Below are 23,781 nucleotides of genomic sequence, written 5' to 3'. Positions count from 1 at the left end.
CTCTCACGTGTGCAGTTCACAATAGGATTCATGCTTATATGAGAATGTAATGCCACCACTGATCTGACAGGAGGAGGAGCTCAGCTTCACTCACCTCCTACTGTGCAGCCTATTTCCTAATAGGCCACAGGCCAGTACCAGTCCATGGCCTAGGGGTTGGGACCCCTGGTCTAAATTATCGAGCAAACACCTACTAACCTAAGGCCAGGAAATATCCAATTCAATGACCTACCACATAATAGTTAAGTTTTAGAATTACAATTAATAACCAATCAATAAGTGGTTATATTATTTAGCTTAAAGACATACCACTATGCAAAAAAATCCCCCCCAAAAGAAAAAACAACCCTCCATTTCATTTCTGTGGGTCTGGACAAAACTTCTGATTCACTTGATAAACAGGACTGCTGTAGGTGATCTGGTATAAATGTTTATTGACAACTTTTATTTTTTCTTCAGCAGCTTCCAGCTAATTTCTGATTTCTTGCAAAATCAGAAATCAGTCAGTTTGGGGACTGACCAGGGTTTTGAAATATTCTACATGAAACAATTGCCTAAATTTTTTTTATGACATAGAGGGGAACAACACATACTGGGGCCTGTCGGAGGATGGAAGGTGAGAGAAGGGTGAGAATCAGGAAAAATAACTAATGGATACTAGGCTTAATACCTGGGTTATGAAATAATCTTTATAACAAACCCCCATGACACACATTTACCTATGTAACAAAACAAAGGAAAAAAAAAGATCATAATGAGATACCATTGCGCCTCTATTAGAATGACTAAAATGAAAAATTGACTATACCAAGTAAAACAAAAAATATAAATAAATAAATTGGAAACTTAAAAATAAAAAAATTTAATGATGCAGGGGTATGGAGCTAGGACAACATAAATTGCAAATCTATACAGGTTCAAAAACGCTTTCTCTTAAAAAACAACTTCCTAATAGTCTGAAATACTGTGATCTAGCCAAAAGTTTACAGCTAATTTTTGTGGCTGTGCAGCAGACACTGTTGGCTGCCTAACCAACAGCTATTTACCACCTTCAGCCTTGCCAACATTACCCCAGATTGGTTTAGGTATACACCATATTCTTCCTAGCCATATGCTTCAGAGAACTGACCTCAAGCTCCAGCCAAAGGAGGTCTATCTTGACTAGTCCAAATCAAGCAGGGAAATCCTCTTCTTGATTTTCAATATTATTTTTGAAAGGCCTGTGACTCAATTATGGCAAATGAGGCAGGAGGGAAGTCTGTTGGAGATGCTTCTAGAAAAAGTTTCTAAACTAAGAAAAGGTTTCAAAAAGATTCAGAGAGAAAGAGAGAGAGATTTTTTTTTCCTTGCTCTGGATGTCGGAGCATGAGAATGTGATGCCTGGATTACTGTAGCTGTTTTGAAAACGTGGAACGGGCATCCATGATATGCTGAGCACAAAGACAATAATCTCAGGTCCTTAATGGGTCAATGAACTGCTGAATTAGCCAACTCTAGAGTTTCCCTACTTCAGGCTGTTTGATTATGTCTTGTTTTTGTTAATAATCTGTTTTGACGTGGGTTTTCTGTTACTCCTAGGCAAAAACATCTGACATTATCAAGGCTGAATTAGATAGTGTAACATAACTGAATGCCTGGAAGCCATGTGTCAATTTTAATCATTTTAGTGAATTATCAGTATATTTCCCAAGCAAAGATGGACTTGGTTTTAAATAAATCACAACTTTGACTATTATATAATGATATTTGTTTTGAAAATGTGCAGGGTCACATTTTTTTGTTTGTTGTTACCATAAGTGCCTAAGTTAGACTGGTTCTTTATTGTTATTCTTTTCTAGATCATACCCTTTGCTGTGGCTATTCACAGCTACGATATTAGTATAGGACTAGTACAGTATGTTCTAGTACAGTATGTTTGAGAGTTTTTTGTTTTTTGTTTTTTGCTTTATAGCTAACTCATCCATGATTCTACTTCATTCCCTATTTCTGAATTTATAGAAGTTTACTGAGACAATTCTAATTAGCATTTGTTTTGTCTTTTAATGTTAGCTAATATTTATTGAGCACTATATTAGTCCATTCTCACATTGCTATAAAGAACTAGCTGAGACTGGGTAATTTATAAAGAAAAGAGATTTAATCATTTCACAGTTCCACAGAAAACATGGCTGGGGGGCCTCAGGAAACTTACAATCATGGTAGGAAGGCAAAGGGGAAGCAGGCACATCTTACATGGCTAGAGCAGGAGGAAGAGAGAGCGAAGGGGGAAGTGCTACACACTTTTAAACAACCAGGTCTCATGATAACTCACTATCATGAGAACAGCTATGAAGTCCACTCCCATCATCCAGTCACCTCCCACCAGGCCCCTCTGCCAACATTGAGGATTACAATTTGGCATGAGACTTAGGTGGGGACACAGAGCCAAGCCATTTTAAGCATTTACTACGTGGTAGACACTGTGCTAAGTGCTTTAACCTTTTTAAAGCACTCATTTTTTAAAGAATAATTCTGGGGAACGTGTGTATAATACATATATGTTATTTCAGTAAGATGTAATACTTAGAAAATGAGATGGTTATCTTTGCCTAATGCTTTTGGAATGATACATATTTTTATGCTTTGAAAAATTCTATGCTACTTTTTCCTTCACATATTTATTTTGAAGATTACACTGGGTTCGATTGTTGTTCTGAAGATTTATAATCACTGTTCATTCAGTAATTATTTGAGTGCCTTCTATGTGCTAGCTACAAAAATAAGACATGCTTTCTGCCCTTAAGGAATTAAGAATTGAGTGGAAGAGCAGGCAAATAAAAAGATAATTCCAAGACACTTTTTAAAGATCCTAATATGTCCATTCAAAATGTCTGTTATGGGGACCCTGAAGGCAAATACCTATTCTGGACACAGAAGGAATCCTGGAGACAGTTACCCTGGATGAATTTTATCTGGTTGGTTGTTTTTTGTGTTGTTGTTATTGTTGTTTGCAGTGGCATGATGTATTAGTCTGTTTTTATGCTGCCGATAAAGACATACCTGAAGCTGGGTAATTTATAAGCAAAAAGAGATTCAATGGACTCACAGTTCCATGTGTTTGGGTAGGCCTCACAATCATGGTGGAGGGCAAAAGGCACATCTTACATGGTGGCAGACAAGAGAGAAATGAGAACCAAGTGAAAGGGGTTTCCCCTTATAAAACCATCAGATCTTGTGAGACTTATTCACTACCACAAGAACAGTATGGGGGAAACCGCCCCCATGATTTAATTATCTCCCACCAGGTCCCTCCCACAACACATGGGAATTATGGGAGCTACAATTCAAGATGAGATTTGAGTGGGGACACAGCCAAACAATATCACATGATTATAGCTCATGGCAGCTTCAACCTCCTGGGCTCAAGACACCTTCTTGCCTCAACTTCCCCGGTAGCTGGGACTACATACCTGAGCCACCATGCTGGGATTTTTTTTTTTTTAGAGACAAGGTCTCACTATGTTGCACAGGTTGTTTTTGAACTCCTGGGCTCAAAGGAGCCTCCTGCCTTGGCCTCCCAAAGGGCTGGATTTATAGGTGTGAGCCACCACGTCTGACCTTCTGACTGATTTAATTTAATTTGTTAATTAAAATTTTTTTTTGAGACAAAGTCTGACTTTGCCACCCAGGCTGGAGTGCAGTGACATGATCACAACTCACTGCAGCCTTGGTCTTCCAGGCTTAAGTGCTTCTCCAACCTCAGCCTTCTGAGTAGCTGGGACTACAGGTGCATACCACCACACCCAGCTAATTTTTATATTTTATGTACAGACGGGGTTTCGCCATGTTGCCCAGACTGGTCTTGAACTCCTGAGCTCAAGTGATATCCCCGCCTTGGCCTCCCAAAGTGCTGAGATTACAGGTATGAACCACCACACTTGGCCTGCTGACCTAATTTTTTAAACGGCTTCTTTGAGACATCATTCACATAATATACAATTCAACCAAACTACAATATGATGGCTTTAGAATATCACAAAGTTGTACATCCATCACAATCAATTTTAGAACATTTCATTAGCACACGAAGATACCTTACACTCCTTAGCCATTACCCTCCCATGCTTGCCCCTCTGCCCTAGGCAAGTACTTATCTATTTTCCTTCTTTATTGATTTGCCTATTCTGGACATTTCCTATAAATAGAATCATACAATATGTGGCCCTTTGTGACTAGCTTATTTTTCTTAGCAGAATCAAGAGGCATCCAGGTCATTGCATGTATCTGTACTTTACTCTTTTTGTTGCCAAATAATATTTCATTGCAGAAGCATACCACATTTTATTTATTCATTCATCAGGTGACAGACATTTGAGTTTCCATTGACTATTATGAATATTGCTGCTATGAACATGTATGCACAGGTTTTTATTTTATTTATTTACTACTTATTTATGTATTTATTTATTTTTTGAGATAGAGTCTTGCTCTGTCACCCAGACTCAAGTGCAGTGGCACGATCTCAGCTCACTGCAACCTCTGCCTCCCGGGTTCAAGCGATTCTCCTGCCTCAGCCTCCTGAGTAGCTGGGATTACAGGCATGTGACACCATGCCCAGCTAACTTTTTTATTTTTAGTAGACACTGCATTTCACCATGTTGGTCAGGGTGGTCTCGAACTCCTGACCTCAGATGATCAGCCCGCCTCACCCTTCCAAAGTATTGGGATTACAGGCGTGGGCCACTGCGCCCAGTCCTGGTTTTTATTTTTAAATACCTGTTTCTAGTTATTTTAGGTATATGCCTAGGAGTAGAATTGCTGGGTCACATAATAATTCTATATTTAACTTTTTGAGGAATGCCAACTATTTTCCACAGTGGCTGCACCATTTTACATTCTCAGTAGCAGTGTATAAATACTCCAATTTTCCATATTCTCACCAACACTTGTTATTATCTTTTTTATTTTAGCCATCCTTGTGGGTGTCTGACTGAATTCATAATGGTATATAGTACTTAAAAAGATACAGAAAGAAGGAAAATAGACCTAGGAAGAAAGAATAGCATGAAGTGCCTGGGTATTTAGGTTTAGTTGGAGCACTGGATGTATCACAAAGCGTGTGAGAAATGAGGAAAGAGGGTTGAAAAGTGGCTCTGCTAAGGAGTTTGGAATGCATTTTGAAGATCATAGAAGCCAATAAAGGAATTTAGCCAAGAGAGTGGCATGATCAACTTTGCATATTAAACTCACTCTAGGAGAAACATAGCAATTGATAAGTAGGAAGCAAAATGGGGAACAGAGACATCAACCAAAAAGGTGTTGCAGCAGACTAGGTGATAAATAATGGAACACTGGAATATGACAAAGGCAATAAAGATGTGGAAAAGGAGGATGTATCAAGAGATAATATGGAAACAGAATTTATAGGGCTTGTATCTATTTGGATAAGGAGGATGAGAAAGGGGACACCAAAATAATTCTCTGGTTTCTGGTTTTGACAATTGTGTGAACTTATTATACAATATATAGCTTTAAAAATAAGAGTGGTTAAAAAGAGCTATGAAATTCACCAAGATACAGAACATACTAGGGGAAAATTTTTTTGAGATGAAAGATTATGAATGCAGTTTAGATACATCGAGGTTGTGAGGTCTTTGGGAATTCAAAGGGAGATATTCAATAAATAGTTGGATATTTATATCCAGTGTTCTGGAGACATATCTGGGATAGAAGTATAGATTTAAAATTTGGAAGCATATAGATAGGAGTTAAAGGTATAGGAGTGGATAGTACCACCTAGGGTTAGCAAAACAAGGAGCAAAAGGGCCAACCACAGAATCATTGGAAAGGCAAACTTAAGGTATTGGCAGAGAAAAATGAGCTCATAAAAGGGACCTAGTAATGATCAGAGAAATGAGGGAAAAACATATTTAGCACAATGTCACAGAAACCAAGGGAATAAGATTTCAAGAAGGAAAAAGTGGGTTGTCAAGTGGATTACCAAATGCAGAATATAAAAGTTAAATACCATGTGAGCTGAAGTATCCATTAGATCTGGTAAAATTTTCACTGTCATAGAAACACTTGTAGGAAAGTGGTGGGTCAAAGAGGAAATGGGGGACAGACTTCTTGACAAGATAGAGCAGTAAGCTCATATTTGATGCAGTCCCTCTACTGTAAACACATAGCAATGGTAGAATTTTTAAAGTAGAAAAGATAAATGACAATATGGACAAATTAAATTACAAAATATTTAAATAAATAAAATTTAGGGCAATAGGCCTATTAGACTCTAGATAGAAGAAGACAGTGGAAGCTGATGAGTTCAACTCCTACAGGGTAATGAGACTAAAAGTTCTCAGCCTAAGACAGAAGCAGCAATTGGCTCATTACTTAATGCCAGTGGCTGTGATGGGATTTTCCCACTCGTGAAAGAAAGGCAGAAAAATCCTGTCCATCTGCCTTCTAGGTTTTAGTTGAATAGAAGCTGGGCTTAGTGAGATGGAAAGATGAAGCCATAGTCTCATGATTCAGAATTTATATATGATATCTTTTTTTTTTTTTTTTTGAGATGGAGTCTTGCTCAGTAGCCCAGGCTGCAGTGCAGTGGCATGACCTCGGCTCACTGCAACGCTTACCTCCCGGGTTCAAGCGATTTTTCTGCCTCCGCCTCCCAGTAGCTGGGATTATGGGCACCCGCCACCACACCTGGCTAATTTAAAAAAATTTTTAGTAGAGATGGGGTTTCATCATGTTGGCCAGGCTGGTCTTGAATTCCTGACCTCAAATGATTCACCCACCTCGGCCTCCCAAAGTGCTGGGATTATAGGCGTGAGCCACCGTGTCCAGCCTATATATGATATCTTGTAGCTCAGTGATAGCACCCAATATGACAGCAGAACAGTAGCCCTACTCATCATTATAAAATCCCATTTAGAATTGGGAAGGAGATGTAAGAAGCGTGATGAAGGCAACTGCAAAACCACTATAGAGTAAGGAGTGGTGGGCATAGAAGCAGAGAAATAAAGAAGGAAAAGCAAACTGAGAATCTACTGAAAACCAAAATTCCAAATACATGAAGAAATGCCATAGTAAGAAAGATAGGCAACAATAAAATCAGCAATAAGAAAAATGAAGGACCTTGGAACCCACCCATTCTTTTACTTTAAGAAAAGGACAAGTAATTGTTGCAGAGGTATTTTCCATTTCTATATTTTGCAGCTGCCTTTTTGTAAGAAGCACTTTTTCCAAATAAAAAAAATTAAATAAAAATTTAAAAATAAAAATGAGGGACTGGGTGCAGTGGCTCACACTTGTAATCTCAGCACTTTGGGAGGCTAGCATGGGCGGATCACCTGAGGTCAGGAATTCAAGACCAACCCGGCCAACATGGTGACACACCATCTCTACTAAAAATACAAATATTAGCCCAGCGTGGTGGCACACGTCTGTAGTCCCAGCTACTCAGGAGGCTGAAGCAAAAGAATCACTTGAATCCAGAAGGCAGACACTGCAGCGAGTTAAGATTGCGCCAGGGCACTCCAGCCTGGGCAACAGAGTGAGACTCCGTCTCAAAAAAAAAAAAATAAAAAAGTTGAGGGGGGTGTAATAATTGTATTTAGAAAGGGCAAGAAATACTACATTAAAACAAGCAGAATTTTAAAAGTGGATGGACATGAAAAAGAACCATTTAAATGTATTAGAAATTAGTTGATGTTATGAATGCTATAAGGAACAAAGTTATACATTTACAAATTGAAAGAAAGCTGAGGAATTCACTCAGAATACAGCAAATTGGGGGAAAAGATTTTTTTTTTTTTTTTTTTTGACGTGGAGTCTTGCTCTGTGCCCCAGGCTGGAGTGCAGTGGCGCGATCTCGGCTCACTGCAAGCTCCGCTCCCCCGGGTTCACGCCATTCTCCTGCCTCAGCCTCCCGAGTAGCTCGGACTACAGGCGCCCGCCACCTCGCCCGGCTAATTTTCTTGTATTTTTAGTAGAGACGGGGTTTCACCGTGTTAGCCAGGATGGTCTCGATCTCCTGACCTCATGATCCGCCCGTCTCGGCCTCCCAAAGTGCTGGGATTACAGGCTTGAGCCACCGCGCCCGGCCGAAAAGATTTTTAAAAATAAGAACAGTTAGGATATATTGAGGAGAAAATGAGAAACCAATATGTATCCAAATAAGTGCTTCTAAGAATTAATAGAGAAAATGATAAAGCATTACTTGAAGAGATTTTTCAGAATTGAAGATGTGAGTCTTCAGATATTGGGCAGGATAAATAATACTAAATATACACTTAAATATATGATCACGAAAATTCAGAATAATAAGGATGAGAAAAATCTGAAAAGATATGAGGACAAAAAGATGTATTAATTACAAATGAGTTACGATTAGATTGACAGCAGACTTCTCAGCATCAGTAAAAATCAAAAGACAATAGAGTAACGGCTTCAAAGTACTGGTGGGGTAGAAACAGCTGCTAACTCATAGTTATAGGTAAGTTATCACTCAAAGTAAAATATGCCAGGAATGCAAAGATGATTCAATATTGGAAAATCTCTCAATATAAATTTACTGTATTAATAGACTAAAAGAAAATAAAATCTTATGATTATCCCAACTAATGTGTGGTTCAGCTTCTCTATTTACGTGGAGGGAAACTTCTGTTAGAAAATCAGAAATAAAAGAAATTTCCTCAAGTTGGTAAATATTATATAACAAAAACTTAGCAAAACATACTTACCAATGAAAATTTAATTCATTCTATTCCTTTGAATATCCTGAGCAAGACAAAGATGCCCATTATCACTCCTAATATCTTACATAGCAATAAAGGTTCTGAACAATGCCATAACAGAAGAAAAACAAAGAAGAGGTGTAAGAATTGGAAGGGTAGAGATGAAACTTATTATTTATAAATGATATAATAATCTGCTAAAACAACCCCAAAAGAATCAACGGACAGGCCAGACATGGTGGCTCATGCCTGCAACCCCAGGACTTTGGAATGCTGAGGTGGGAGGATCACTTTAGCCCAGGAGTTTGAGACCAGCCTGGACAACATGGTGAAACTCCGTCTCTACAAAAAAAAAAAAAAAAATTAGTCAGGCGTGGTGGTGCACACCTGTAGTTCCAGGTACTTGGGATGCTGAGGTGGGAGAATCACCTGAGCCTGGGAGTTCGAGATCGAGGCTGCAGTGAGCCAAGATCACATCACCGCACTCCAGCCTTGGGAAATGGGAGGGAGACCCTGTCCTCCCTCACCCCCCAAAAAAATCAGAATCAACAAACTATTAGAACTAACAAGAGAGTTCAGCAAACTTGCAGCATATAATCTCAGATTATGAAATACTGTGCTGGTTATCTACTTCTGCATATCAAACTACCTGAAAATTTAGTGGCTTAAACAACAATCATTTTATTAAACCTTACCAGGTGGTATTCAGCTGGTAGATGGTCTCATCTATAGGTTTTAAGGTGACTTAACTCTCATTCCTAATGCCTTGGCATGGATGGTTGGAAAGGTGGGCTCAGCTGGGCCTCTCTCCCTGTCCACATAGTGTCAGGATCTCTCTACAAGATCTCTTCAGCAGATAGTCAGATTTCTTATATGGTGGTTCAGGTCTCCAAGAAAGAGTGTTCCAAAAGACAGAAAGTGGGAGCTGCAAGTTTAAGGCTAGGGCTGGAAATTTATACAGCATTTCTTTTGCCATAATTTTTTGACCAAAGCAGTTGCAAAGCCTTTCTATATTCAAAGGGAAGGGCACAGACCCCCAATCTCTTGGTGGAGGGAGAGTAAAAGAGTTTCCAGCCAACCTTAATCCTCGACAAGAGCATACAGAGAGGGAGAAAGTATATGAAATCTCTAAAATTCACAAGGAATAATAGCATTAATAGCAATACTATACAAGGAATTCATAAGAATCAGCAAGAAAAGGACAGCTACTCCAATTTTCTTTAAAAAGGACAAAGAATATGCATAGGACATTTATGCAAGTGGAAATCAAGAAGCCAACATGCATACAAAGGAATGCTGAAAATAACTAGTAGTCAGTGAAATGCAAATCAAAGTAACAATAAGCTATCTCTTTACAACAGTGTTTCTCAATATTGGCATTACCAACATTTTGGGCCCCTTTGTTGTGGGGGCTTGTCTGTGCCTTGTAGGATGTTTGGCAGCATCCCTGGCCTGTACCCACTAGCTGCCAATAGACATCCCCTTTGTGAAAATAAAAAATGTCTCTAGAAATTGCCAATTATCTCCTGGAGGATAAAATTGTCCCAGGTCGAGAACCATTGCTTTGTACCTATCAGCATGGCAAAAAATAGAGAGCCGGTTAATGTTTTGTTTTGTTTTGTCTTTTGTTGAGACGGAGTCTCGCTGTTTCCCCAGGCTGGAGGGCAATGGCGCAATCTTGGCTCACTGCAACCACAGCTTCCCAGGTTCAAGCGATTCTCCTGCCTCAGCCTTCCAAGTAGCTGGGACTTCAGGCGCGTGCCACCACGCCCCGCTAATTTTTGTATTTTTAGTACAGATGGGGTTTCATCGTGTTAGCCAGACTGGTCTCTAGCTCCTGACCTCATGTGATCCACCCACCTTGGCCTCCCGAAGTGTTGGGATTACAGACATGAGGCACCATGTTAATGTTGTGTTAGCAGAGATACGGCAACATAAGAAGCCTCAGGCCTTATTGATGGGTATGTGAGTGGCACAGTCATTCTTGAGAGCAATAGTCAAATTAAATATAGACATAGCTCAGGACTCACCAGTTCAACATAGGGGTAATTTACACAGGTCCATAAAGGAACATATATGAGGATGTTCTCTGCAGCTTTGTCTGATAATGGGGAGTTAGAGGCAAATTAAAATGTTGTGGCAGAATATCCTATCCAATAATAGCAGATATCTTTTTCTCAGTGCACATGAAAGCTTCTATAGGACAGACCAAAAGTTAGGCCACAAAACAAGTTTTAACACATTTTAAAAAACTGAAATCATACAAAGTATCTTTTCTGATCACAATGAAATAAAATTAGAAATCACTAACAGAAGGAAAAAGGGAAAATTCACAAATTAAACAATACACTCTTAAACAACTACTGGATTAAAGAAGAAATCACTGCTGGGCACGGTGGCTCATGCCTGTAATCCCAGCACTTTGGGAGGCCAAGGCGGGCGGATCATGAGGTCAGGAGATTGAGACCATCCTGGCTAACACGGTAAAAATACCAAAAAATTAGCTGGCCATGGTGGCCGGTGCCTGTAGTCCCAGCTACTCAGGAGGCTGAGGCAGGAGAATGGTGTGAACCTGGGAGGCAGAGCTTGCAGTGAGCCGAGATCCCGCCACTGCAAGAAGAAGAAGAAGAAGAAGAAGAAATCACAAGGGAAATTAGAAAATACCTTGAGACAAACGAAAACCAGAACACAGCTAGGTGCCGTGGCTCACACTTTGGGAGGCCAAGACAGGTGGATCACATTAGCCCAGGAGTCCTAGACCAGCCTAGGCAAAATGGTAAAACCCCATCTCCACAAAAAATACAAAAAAATAGCCATGCACGGTGGTGCGTATCTGAAGTCCCAGCTATTCAGAGAGTTAAGGTGAAATGACCCCTTGTGTCCAGGAGGCCAAGAGAGCAATGAGCCGTGTTTACACCTGTCTCAAAAAGAAAGAAGAAAAGAAAGAAAGAAAGAAAGGAAGGAAGGAAGGAAGGAAGGAAGGAAGGAAGGAAGGAAGGAAGGAAGGAAGGAAAGAAGGAAAGAAAGAAGGAAAGAAAGAAAGAAAGAAAGAAAGAAAGAAAGAAAGAAAGAAAACGAAAAGAAAGAAAAGAAAGAAAGAAAGAGAGAGACAGACAGAGACCCTGTCTCAAAAAAAGAAAATAAAAGAAAGAGAGACTGGGCACAGTGACTCACGCCTGTAACCCCAGCACTTTGGGAGGTCAAGGCAGGTGGATTACTTGAGGTCAAGATGGTGAAACCCTGTCTCTACTAAAAATACAAAAATTAGCTGGGCGTGGTGGCGGGCGCCTGTAATCCCAACTACTCAGGAGACTGAGACGGGAGAATCACCTGAATCCTGGAGACAGAGGTTGCAGTGAACCGAGATCATACCAGTGCACTCTGGCCTGGGCAACAGAGCCAGACTCTGTCTCAAAAATAAATAAATAAATAAATAAATAAATAAATAAATAAGAAAAGAAAAAGAGGACACAACATACCGAAACTTATGGAGTGCAGTAAAAGCAATACTAAAGAGAAATTTATATCTGTAAACACATACAGTAAGTGCTTAACACTGTTGATAGGTTCTTGGAAACTGTGACTTTAATAACAATTTTACCATAGGCTGATGTAAACAAAACTATGTTTCTGGTCATGAAAACATCGCTAAACAAAAACATACTTCTGGTCACGAAAACATCATGAAACTTCTAAATAGAAACCAAAAACACTTCTAATTTTTTTTTTAATTTTAATTTTTGTGGGTACATAGTAGGTATATATATTTATGGGGTACGTGAGTTGTTTTGATACAGGCATGCAATGCATAATAATCATATAATGAATAATGGGGTATCCATCTCCTCAAGCATTTATCTTTTGTGTTACAAACAATCCAATTATTCTCTTTTTGTCATTTTAAAATGTACAGCTGGGCCAGTGTGGTGGCTCATGCCTGTAATCCCAGGCTGAGGCGGGTGGATCACTTGAGGTCAGGAGTTTGTGACCAGCCTGGCCAACATGGCGAAACCCCATCTCTACTAAAAATACAAGAATTAGCCAGGCGTGGTGGTGTGCAGCTGTAGTCCCAGCTACTCGGGAGACTGAGGCAGAAGAATCACTTGAACCCAGCAGGCAGAGGCTGCAGTGAGCCGAGATTGCGCCACTGCACTCCAGCTTGGGTGACAGAGTGAGACCCTGTCACACACACACATACACACATACACATACACAAAGTACAGTTAAATTATTAATGATTATAGTCACCCTATTGTGCTATCATATAGTTTTATTCATTCTTTCTATGTTTTTTTTTTTGAGTCCATTAACCATCCCCACCTTCCCCCAACCCACACTACCCTTCCCAGCCTCTGGTAACCATCCTTCTATTCTATTGCTATGAGTTCAATTGTTTCAAGTTTAGATTCCACAGTAAGTAGGAACATGCGATGTTTGTCTTTCTGTGCCTGGTTTATTTCACTTAACATAATGACTTCCAGAGTTCCATCCAGGTTGTTACAAATGACAGTATCTCAATCTCTCTTATGGCTGACTAGTACTCCATTGTGTGTAAGTACCATATTGTCTTTATCCATTCATCTGTTGACAGACATTTAGGTTGCTTCCAAATCTTGGCTATTGTGAACAGAGCTACCACAAACATGTGAGTGCAGATATCTCTTTCATATACTGATTTCCTTTCTTTGGGATATACACCCAGCAATGGGATTGCTGGATCATATGGTGGCTCTATTTTTAGTTTTTTGAGGAACCTCCAAACTGTTATCTAAAGTAGTTGTACTAATTTATATTCCCACCAACAGTGTACAAGGGTTCCCTTTTATCCACATTCTTCCAGCATTTGTGACTGCCTGTGTTTTGGACAAAAGCCATTTTAACATTTCATTGCAGTTTTGATCTGCACTTCTCTGATGATCAATGATGTTGAGCACCTTTTCATATGCTTGTTTTCCATGGTGTCTTTTGAGAAATGTGTATTCAGTTTTTGCCCATTTTAAATCAGATTATTAGGTTTTTCTTATAGAGTTGTTTGAGCTCCTTTTATATTCTGGTTATTAATCTCTTGTCAGATGAGTAGTTTGTAAATATTTTCTCCTATTCTGTGGATTGTGTCTTCACTTTGTTTCCTTTGCTGTGCAAAGCTTTTTTTTTTTTCCTTGAGACGGAGTTTCACTCTTGTTGCCCAGGTTGCTGGAATGCAATGGCACAATCTTGGTCACTGCAACCTCCACTTCCCGGGTTCAAGAGATTCTCCTGCCTCAGCCTCCCGAGTAGCTGGCATTACAGGCATGGGCCACCACGCCCAGCTTATTTTGTATTTTTTTTTTTTAGTAGAGACGGGGTTACTCAATGTTGGTCAGGCTGGTCTCGAACTCCTGACCTCAGGTGATCTGCCCGCCTCAGCCTCCCAAAATGCTGGGATTACAGACGTGGGCCACTGTGCCTGGCTGTGCAGAAGACTTTTAATTTGTGATCCCATTTGTCCATTTTTGCTTTGGTTGCCTGTGTTTGTAGGGTACAACTCAAGAAACTTTTACCTAGGCCAATGTCTACGAGTTTCCCCAATGTTTTCTTATAGTAGTTTCATAGTTTGAGGTCTTAGCTTTAAGTCTTTAATCTGTTTTCGTTTAATTCTTGTATATGGCAAGAGATAGGAGTCTAGTTTCATTCTTATGCATATGGATATCCTGTTTCCCCAGCAGGATAACAGTCTCTTTAACAAATGAGACTGTTTCTTTATTATTATTTATTTATTAAAGAGACTGTCTTTCCCCCAGTTTATGTTCTTGGCACCTTTGTCGAAAATGAGTTCACTGTAGGCGTGTGGATTTGTTTCTGGCTTCCTTACTCTGTTCCACTGGTCTATGTGTCTGTTTCTATGCCAGTATCATGTTGTTTTGGTTACTATAGCTCTTTAGCATAATTTGAAGTCAGGTAATATGATTCCTCCATACTTCTAATATTAAACATCAAGATAAATGTGAAGTATACATACATTTAAGAAAGATTACTGGCCGGGCATGGTGCTCACGCCTGTAATCCCAGCACTTTGGGAGGCCGAGGCGGGCGGATCACGAGGTCAGGAGTTTGAGACCAGTCTGGCCAACACGGTGAAACCCCGTTTCTACTTAAAATACAAAAATTAGCCAGGCATGGTGGCAGGCACCTGTAATCCCAGCTACTTGGGAGGCTGAGGCAGGAGAATCTCTTGAAACCAGAAGGCGGAGGTTGCAGTGAGCTGAGATTGCATCACCGCATTCCAGGCTGGGCAAGAAAAGCGAAACTCCATCTCAAACAAAAAAAAAAGAAAGAAAAGAAAGATTATTAAAAATAAGTAAGGTAATTATTTACCCAATTTTTGGTAAGTCAGTGAGTGACAGTATTTGTAGCAGTGGTGAGTTAAATGAAGGAATAAATGTTTGCAAAGTGAAAACTGTAAGGAGCATCTCCTACCACCACGCAGTTCAAAGGCAAACAATCACAAATCTGGAGGCCTCGCTGAATGCTTTCTATTATAGCATTGCTTATGTTGTGCATCTGTATGATTATTGTAGGCTTTATGAATTTTTATTTTATAAACTTTGTATTCATTCATTCATTCATTCATTCATTCATTCATTCATTCGTTCGTTCATTCATTTTCTGACTGGCTTATTCCAGTTCAGGGTCATAGGTGGCTGGAACCTATCCTGGAAGCTCAGGGCACAAAGAGGGAACTGACCCTGGATGGGATGCCATGTACGCCCCCACTCTTTCAGACTGGGACCATTTAGAAATTCCAGTTCACCTAATGTGCACATCTTTGGGATGTAGGAGGAACCTAGAGTACCCAAAGAAAACCCACACAGACTTGGGGAGAACATGCAAACTCTAAACAGACACTGTCCCAGCAGGGAAGTAATTCATTTTTCTCATCAACCTAATAATGATACAATGTTAAACAAAACAACATTATTTGAAGACCTACTGTACAATGAAAATAAAGAAAAATTGCAAATTAAAAAACAAATTTTACATCATAAGGAACTAGAAAAAGAAAAGCAAATCCAAAGCAAAGCTAGAAGAAGAAAGAAAATAATAAAAGAGCAGAGATAAATAAAAGAGAGAACAGAAAAATAAAGGAAGTCAATTAAACCAAAAGTTGTTCCTTTGAAAAGATCAACAAAATTGACAAGCCTTACCTAGATTGACTAAGAAAAAAAGAGAGAAAATCAAATTACTAAAATCAGAAAAATGTGGGGACATTATTGCAGATGCAAACAGAAATAAAAAAGATTATATGAGAATACTATGTACAATTATCTGCTAGCAAATTGGAAACATAGGTCAAACAGATAAATTCCTAGAAACACATAGTTTACCAAAACTGACTCATTAAGAAATAGAAAATCTGAATAGATCTATAATTTAGAGTAAGGGGTTTGAATTAGTAATCAAAATACCCCAACAATGAAAGCCCTGGACCAGATGGCTTCACTGATGAGTTCTACCAAATATTTATATAAGAATTAACATCAGTCCTCCTCAAGCTTTTTCAAAAAAAGCAAAGAGGAGGAATACTTCCTAACTCATTCCAGAAAACCAGCATTACCCTGATACTGAAGCCAGACAAAGACATTACAAGAAAAGAAAACTACAGACCAATATACCACATAAATCTTCAACAAAATACTAGCAAACCAAATTCAGCAGGATATTAAAAGGATTATATATATTCTTGAAATGCAAGTTTGAGTCAACATATTAAAATCAATTGATACAATACACCACATTGACAAAATAGAGGGGAAAAAAATCCCACAGGATCATCTCAGTTAATGCAGAAAAAGCATTTGACAGAATTCAAAACCCTTATGCGATAAAAACACTCAACAAACTAGGAATAGAAGGAAACTACCTCAACATAATAAAGACCACATATGAAAAACCCACAGCAAACACCAAACTCAATGATAAAAATTCAAAATTTCGGACAGGTGTGGAGGCTCACACCTGTAATCTCAGCACTTTGGGAGGCCGAGGCTGGAGGATCACTTGAGCCCAGGAGTTCAAGACCAGCCTTGGCAGTATGGCGAAACCTCGTCACTACAAAAACTACAAAAATTAGCTGAGCCTGGTGGCATGCACCTGTAGTCCCAGCTACTCGGTAGGCTGAGGTGAGAGTATTGCTTGAGTCTGGGAAGCAGAGGTTGCGGTGAGCCAAGATCGTGCCACTACACTCTAGCACTTGACCCTGTCTCAACAAATAAAAATCAAACAAACAAACAAACAAACAAAAAAACTGAAACTCCCCCCAAAACTAAAAGTTTCAGTCTATTGCTGGTTCTTGGAAAAAAAATAAACGGTTTTCCTTTAAGATCAGGATCAAGACAAGGATACCCACTTTTGCCACTTCTACTCAGTGTATTATTAGAAGTTCTGTTCAGAGCAATTAAGTAAGAAATAAAAGTATCCACATTGGAAAGGAAGAAGTAAAATTATCTGTTTGTAGATGACATGATCTTACATGCAGAAAACCCTAAAGATTATACACACACACACACCAGTAGAGCTAATATACAAATTCAGCAAAGTGGCAGGACACAAAACCAACAAACAAAAATCAGTTTCATTTCTATACACTAACAATTAATAACCTGAAATAAAGATTAAGACAACAATACTATTTACAATAACATCAAAAAGACTAAAATACTTAGGAATAAACCAATAAGGTAAAAGACTTATACACTGAAAACTGTAACGTATTGCTGAAAGAAATTAAGAAGACATAAATAAATGGAAAGACATCTGTGTTCATGAATTGGAAGACTTAATATTGTTAAGATATCAATATTAGCCATACTGATTACAGAGTCAATGCAATCCCTATCAAAATTCCAATGACTTTGCAGAAAAAAAAAAAATCTGTCCTAAAATTCATATGGAATCTCAAGGGACCCTGAAAGCTGAAAAAATCTTGAAAAAGAACAAAGTGGGAAGACTTAGACTTTCTGATTTCAAAACTTATTACAAAACTACAGTAATCAAAATGGTGTAATATTGGCAAAAAGGCAGAATGTAGATCAATGTAATAGAATATAGAGTCCAGAAATAAACCTTAGTGCATATGGGCTTGTGATTTCCAACAAGGGCGACAAGATCATTCAATGTGGAAAAGACAGTCTCTCCAACAAATGGTGCTGGGAAAACTGAATATTCACTTGCAAAAGAATGAAGTTGGACCCATACCTTATACATACCTTATACTATAGATAAAAAATAATTCCAAAACTATCGAAGACCTACTTTATTTATTTATTTTTAATTAATTTTTTTTTGAGACACAGTTTTGCTCTTGTTGCCCAGGCTGGAGTGCATGGCGTGATCTTGGCTCACTGCAACTTCTACCTCCTGGGTTCAAGCAATTCTCCTGTCTCAGCCTCCCAAGTAGCTGGGATTATAGGCATGCACCACCATGCCCAGCTAGTTTTGAATTTTAGTAGAGACAGGTTTCACCATGTTGGCCAGGCTGGTCTTGAAATGCTGACCTCAGGTGATCCACCTGCCTCGACCTCCCAAAGTGCTGGGATTACAGGCATGAGTCACTGCGCCCAGCCAAAGACCTATTTTGTAAGAACTAAAACTATAAAACTCTTAGAAGAAAATAGGGGGAAAGCTTTGTAACACTGTATTTGGCAATGGTTTCTTGGATATAACATCAGAAGCATAGGCACCACCAACAAAAAATAGATAAACTGGACTTATCAACATTAAAAACTTTTGTGCATCAAGGGACAGTATCTAGAGAGTGAAACAACATCTTCCTCTCTGGGCTCAGACGTAGTTTGCGGTGACATGGCCAAACGCACCAAGGAAGTTGGAATGAGGCTGGGAGCGGTGGCTCACACCTGGAATCCCAGCACTTTGGGAGGCCGAGGTGGCTGGATCACTTGAGGTCAGGAGTTCGAGCCTGACCAACATGGTGAAACCCCATCTCTAATCAAAATACAAAAATTAGCCAGGCATGGTGGCACACACCTGTAGTCCCAGCTCCTGGGGAGTCTGAGGCAGGAGAATAGCTTGAGCCTGGGAGGCGGAGCTTGCAGTGAGTCAAGATTGCACCACTGCACTCCAACCTGGGCGACAGAGTGAGACTCCACCTCAGGAAAAAAGAAAAAAAAAAAAAAGAAAGTCGGAATAGTTGGTAAATACAGGACCCACTGTGGGGCTTCCCTCTGGAAAATGGTGAAGGAAATTGAAATCGGCCTGCACGCCAAGTACACTTGCTCTTTCTATGGCAAAACCAAGATGAAGAGATGAGCTGTGAAAATCAGGCACTGTGGTTCCTGCATGAAGACAGTAGCTGGCAGTGCGGGGACTTACAATACCACTTCGGCTGTCATGGTAAAGTCTGCCATCAGAAAACTGAAGGAATTGAAAGACCAGTAGACGCTCCTCTACTCTTTGAGACATCACTGGCCTATAATAAATGCGTTAATTTACGTTAAAAAAAGAGAGAGAGAGAGAGAGAGAGAGAAACAACAATCTACACAATCAAAGAAAATATTTGCAAACCTTATATCTGATTAGAAATTAGTATCTGGAACATGTAAGTATGTATAAAGAACTCCTACAACTCAACAACAAATAAACAAACAACCCAATTCACAAGTGGGCAAGGAACTTGAATAAACATTTCTCCAAAGAAGATACATGAATAGCCAAAAAGCACACAGAAAGATGTTCAAGGCCAAGCCTGCAATCCCAGCACTTTGGGAGGCCTAGGCGGTTGGATCACCTGAGGTCAGGAGTTTAAGACCAGCCTAGCTAACATGGTGAAACCCCGTCTCTACTAAAAATACAAAAATTAACCGGGCACAGTGGTGCGCATCTGTAGTCCCAGCTACTTGGGAAGCTGAGGTAGGAGAATTGCTTGAACCCAGGAGGCAGAGGTTGCAGTGAGCCAACATGGTGCCACTGCACTCCAGCCTGGGCGACAGAGGGCAACAGAGCGAGATTCCGTCTCAAAAAAAAAAAAAAAAGGAACAAGAGATGTTTAATCATTAGCCATTAGGGAAAATATGAATCAAAACCACCATGGAATACCACTTTATATCCACTAACATGGCTATTATAAGATGCAAACAAAAACAAAATAAGCGTTGATGAGAATATGGAGAAATTGAAACCCTTGTGTATTACTGGTAGGAATATAAAATGGTACAGCCATTATGGAAAAGTTTGGCATTTTCAAATTGTTAAACTAGAATTATCGGCCAGGCGTGGTGGCTCACACTTGTAATCCCAGCACCATGGGAGGCCGAGGTGGGCAGATCACCTGAAGTCACGAGTTCGAGATCAGCTGGCCAATATGGTGAAACTTTGTCTCTACTAAAAGTACAAAAATTGGTGCGGTGTGGTGGTGTGTGCCTGTAGTCCCAGCTACCTGGGTGACTAAGGCAGGAGAATCGCTTGAACCCATGAAACAGAGGTTGCAGTGAGCCAAGATCACGCCACTGCACTCCAGCCTGGGTGACAGAGCAAGACTCTGTCTCAAATAAAAACAATCAACAACAACAACAACAAAAAAACAAAACGAAAACATATAGAATTATGGTATGATCCAGCATTCCACTTCTGAATGTATACCTCAAAGAATTGAAAGCAGGGACACAAACAGAAACTTGTATATCAATGTTCATAACAGCATAATTCACAATAACTAAAAGATGAAAACAACCCAAGTATCCATCAACAGATAATGGAGAAGCAAACTGTGGAATATACAGGCATGGAATATTATTCAATCTTTTTTTTTTTTTTTTTTTTTGAGACGGAGTCTCCTCTCTCACCAGGCTGGAGTGCAGTGGTGCAATCTCGGCTCAATGCAACCTCCTCCTCCCAGGTTCAAGTGATTCTCCTGCCTCAGCCTCCTGAGTACCTGGGATTACAGGTGGGCGCCACCACGCCTAGCTAATTTTTGTATTTTTTTTAGAAACGGGGTTTCATCATGTTGGCCAGGATGGTCTCAATCTCTTGACCTCACAATCTGCCTGCCTTGGCCTCCCAAAGTGTTGGGATTACAGGTGTGAGGCACTGTGCCCAGCCTATTCAATCTTAAAGAAGAGGAGGCTGAGGTGGGAGGATCGCTTGAACCCAGGAGTTTGACACCAGCCTGGGAAACAAAATGAGACCCTGTCCCTACTCCCTACACAAATTTGTTTTGAAAAATTAGCTGAGCATGGTGGAACGCACCTGTAGTCCAGATACTTGGGAGGCTGAGAGTGGAGGATCCCTGGAGCCCATAAGTTTCAGGTTGCAGTGAGCTATGATCACACCACTGCACTCCAACCTGGGTGACAGAGACTGTCTCAAAACAAAAAATAAGATACATGGTATAACATAAATGAGACTTGAAAATACTATAAGCCAGACACAAAAGGACAAATATTACACAATTCTACTTAAATGAGGTACCTAGAACAGGTAAATTCATAGAGACAGAAAGTAGAATACAGGTTACCAAGAGCTGAGGGAGTGGGGGTCAGGGAATGAGCTGTTATTGTTTTATAGGTACAGAGTTTTAGTTCGGGATGATGAGAAAGTTCTGGAAATTGATAGTGGTGATGGTTGCACAACATTGTGAACATGGCACAACAGTGTGAAAATACTTAATGCCACTAAATTATACACTTAAAAATAGCTACAATGGGCCACACATGGTGGCTCATGCCTGTAATCCCAGCACTTTGGGAGGCTGAGGCAGGTGGACTGTTTGAGGTCAGGAGTCTGAGTCCAACCTGGGCAATATGGTGAAACCCTGTCTCTATGAACAACAACAAAAGGCTAAAATGGTAAATTATACGTTATGTTTATACACACACACACACACACACATATATTTTTGAGACGGAGTCTCACTCTGTCGCCTAGGCTGGAGTGCAGTGGGTGTGATCTCGGCTCACTGCAACCTCTGCCTCCTGGGTTCAAGAGATTCTCCTGCCTCAGTCTCCGGAGTAGCTGGGATTACAGGCGCCCGCCACCACGCCCAGCTAAATTTTGTATCTTTAGTAGAGACAAACTTTCGCCACACTGGCCAGGCTGCTCTCAAACCCATGACTTCAAGTGATCCTCCAGCCTCGGCCTCCCAAAGTGCTGGGATTACAGGCATGAGCCACTGCGCCTGGCCGTGTTATGTATATTTTTCCTCAATTTTTAAAATGTGCTAGATACCTAGGAAATAGAGTAAGACATATAATATGTAAACTTAAAATACGTGCCTATACCGGGGCCTATTATGGGGAAGGGGGCGGGGGGAGAGATGGCATTGGGAATTATACCTGATGTAAATGACGAGTTGATGGGTACTGATGAGTTGATGGGTGCAGCACACCAACATGGCACAAGTATACATATGTAACAAACCTGCACGTTGTACACATGTACCCTAGAACTTAAAGTATAATAAAAAAAAATGTGACTATAAAACAATATTTATATTGTAAGAACATACAAATAAATTATTAGAATTAATAAGAACTCAAATTCTAAAACTGACCTAACGATGCAATACAGTGTCAATCAGTATCCTAACAGTGTCATTTTATGGAGCAAGCTGATTCTAAATTTTATATGGAAATGCAAAAGTTCAAACATAATAACTAATATTCTTGAAAACAAGAAGAAAGCATTTGATCTATTAGGTATTAAGATATAAAATAATAATAATGTAATAAAATCATAATTAAGATGGTGCTATCAAGGCATCATAACTAAGATAATACAAGGAATGACAATTAAACTAATAGAATATAGTAGCCCAGAAACAGACCTACATGTACATAGTTTTACAATAAAAATGGCATTGAATAGCAGTGAAGAAATTATGGTCTTTTCAATAACTAATGGTGGGACAACTTGATAGCCATTTAGAAGAAAAAGAAACTTCCTCACTACTGAATAACAACATAAATTCCAGATCTATCATCTGGAAACTAGAGTAACAAAGGTTTGAGAGGTAATATATGGGAGATGAAAAATATCTCCTTGTTTAAGAGGACAACATATGGGCAATATCTCTCAAATAATGCCCATATATTATAGTGTCTTCTTACACAGTACATAAAAAAAATAGGAAATACTGATCGGTTTAACCGTATTAAAATTAAGACTGTTGTTTTCCTAAGTTTACCAAACCTAAGCTATTCACAACCCTTTTTCAGTCTCTACTAGTTCCCTACTTTGAAAGATCCATTTTAAACCAGTTGGACCCTTATCTCAAATCCTTATACTTACTCTAACATCCTCCCTTTGATTAATTACCAAGACTCTGTGTCAAGTTGATGGTCTCCTTTGCTACGCTACAATAGGTTTAATGAGCTTTGTTTAGTCAACAGGATTCCTTAGTGACCTTTGTTGTGGGAGAGTGGACAACTGACAGTCCTTATCTTTTTGAGAAATATACTGAAATCTTAAAAAAAAAGTTGGTAGAGATGGGGTCTTGCTATGTTGCCCAGGCTGGTTTTGAACTACCAGCCTCAAGCTATCCTCCTGCCTTAGCCTCCCAAAGTGCTGGGATTAGAAGGTGTGAGTCACTGTGCCCAGTCAGTATATCGAGATTTTTTTTTTCTTTTCTTTGAGATGGAGTTTCACTCTTGTCACACAGGCTGGAGTGTAATGGCACCATCTTAGCTCACTGCAACCTCTGCCCCCTGGGTTCAAGTGATTCTCCTGCCTCAGCCTCCCAAGTAGCTGGGATTACAGGTCCCCACCACCAAGGCTGGCTAATTTTTGTATTTTTAGAAGACAGAGTTTCATCACGTTGGCCAGGCTGGTCTTGAACTCCTGACCTCAGGTGATCCACCCACCTCAGCCTCCCAAAGTGCTGGGGTTACAGGTGTGAGCCACTGCACCCAGCCCACCAAGATTTTTATAGATTAAATTCTAAGATCTGCTCCAAAATTAATTCAATAAGATAAAGTAGAAGTAGATAAGATTAGTCATAAATAGTTGATACTGGGTAATGATACATGGGAGTTCATTAGACTAGTCTGTCTACTTTGGTTTTATGTTTTAA

The 23,781-nt window shown here is 39.7% G+C and overlaps 1 pseudogene across 1 annotated transcript; it reads left to right on the top strand.

Moving 5' to 3' along the window:
- Window positions 1-609: 609 nt before the first annotated feature.
- On the top strand, window positions 610-20,263 carry LOC144334586 (putative ribosomal protein eL43-like pseudogene; annotated as a pseudogene). Its single transcript, XR_013404546.1, has 2 exons — window positions 610-616; window positions 18,871-20,263. The product of XR_013404546.1 is annotated as a putative ribosomal protein eL43-like pseudogene (transcript).
- Window positions 20,264-23,781: the final 3,518 nt, after the last annotated feature.

This window comes from Macaca mulatta, chromosome 14 (genome assembly GCF_049350105.2).
Source record: "Macaca mulatta isolate MMU2019108-1 chromosome 14, T2T-MMU8v2.0, whole genome shotgun sequence".
Lineage (NCBI taxonomy): Eukaryota > Metazoa > Chordata > Mammalia > Primates > Cercopithecidae > Macaca > Macaca mulatta.
This window is presented reverse-complemented; position numbering and strand designations above follow the sequence as displayed.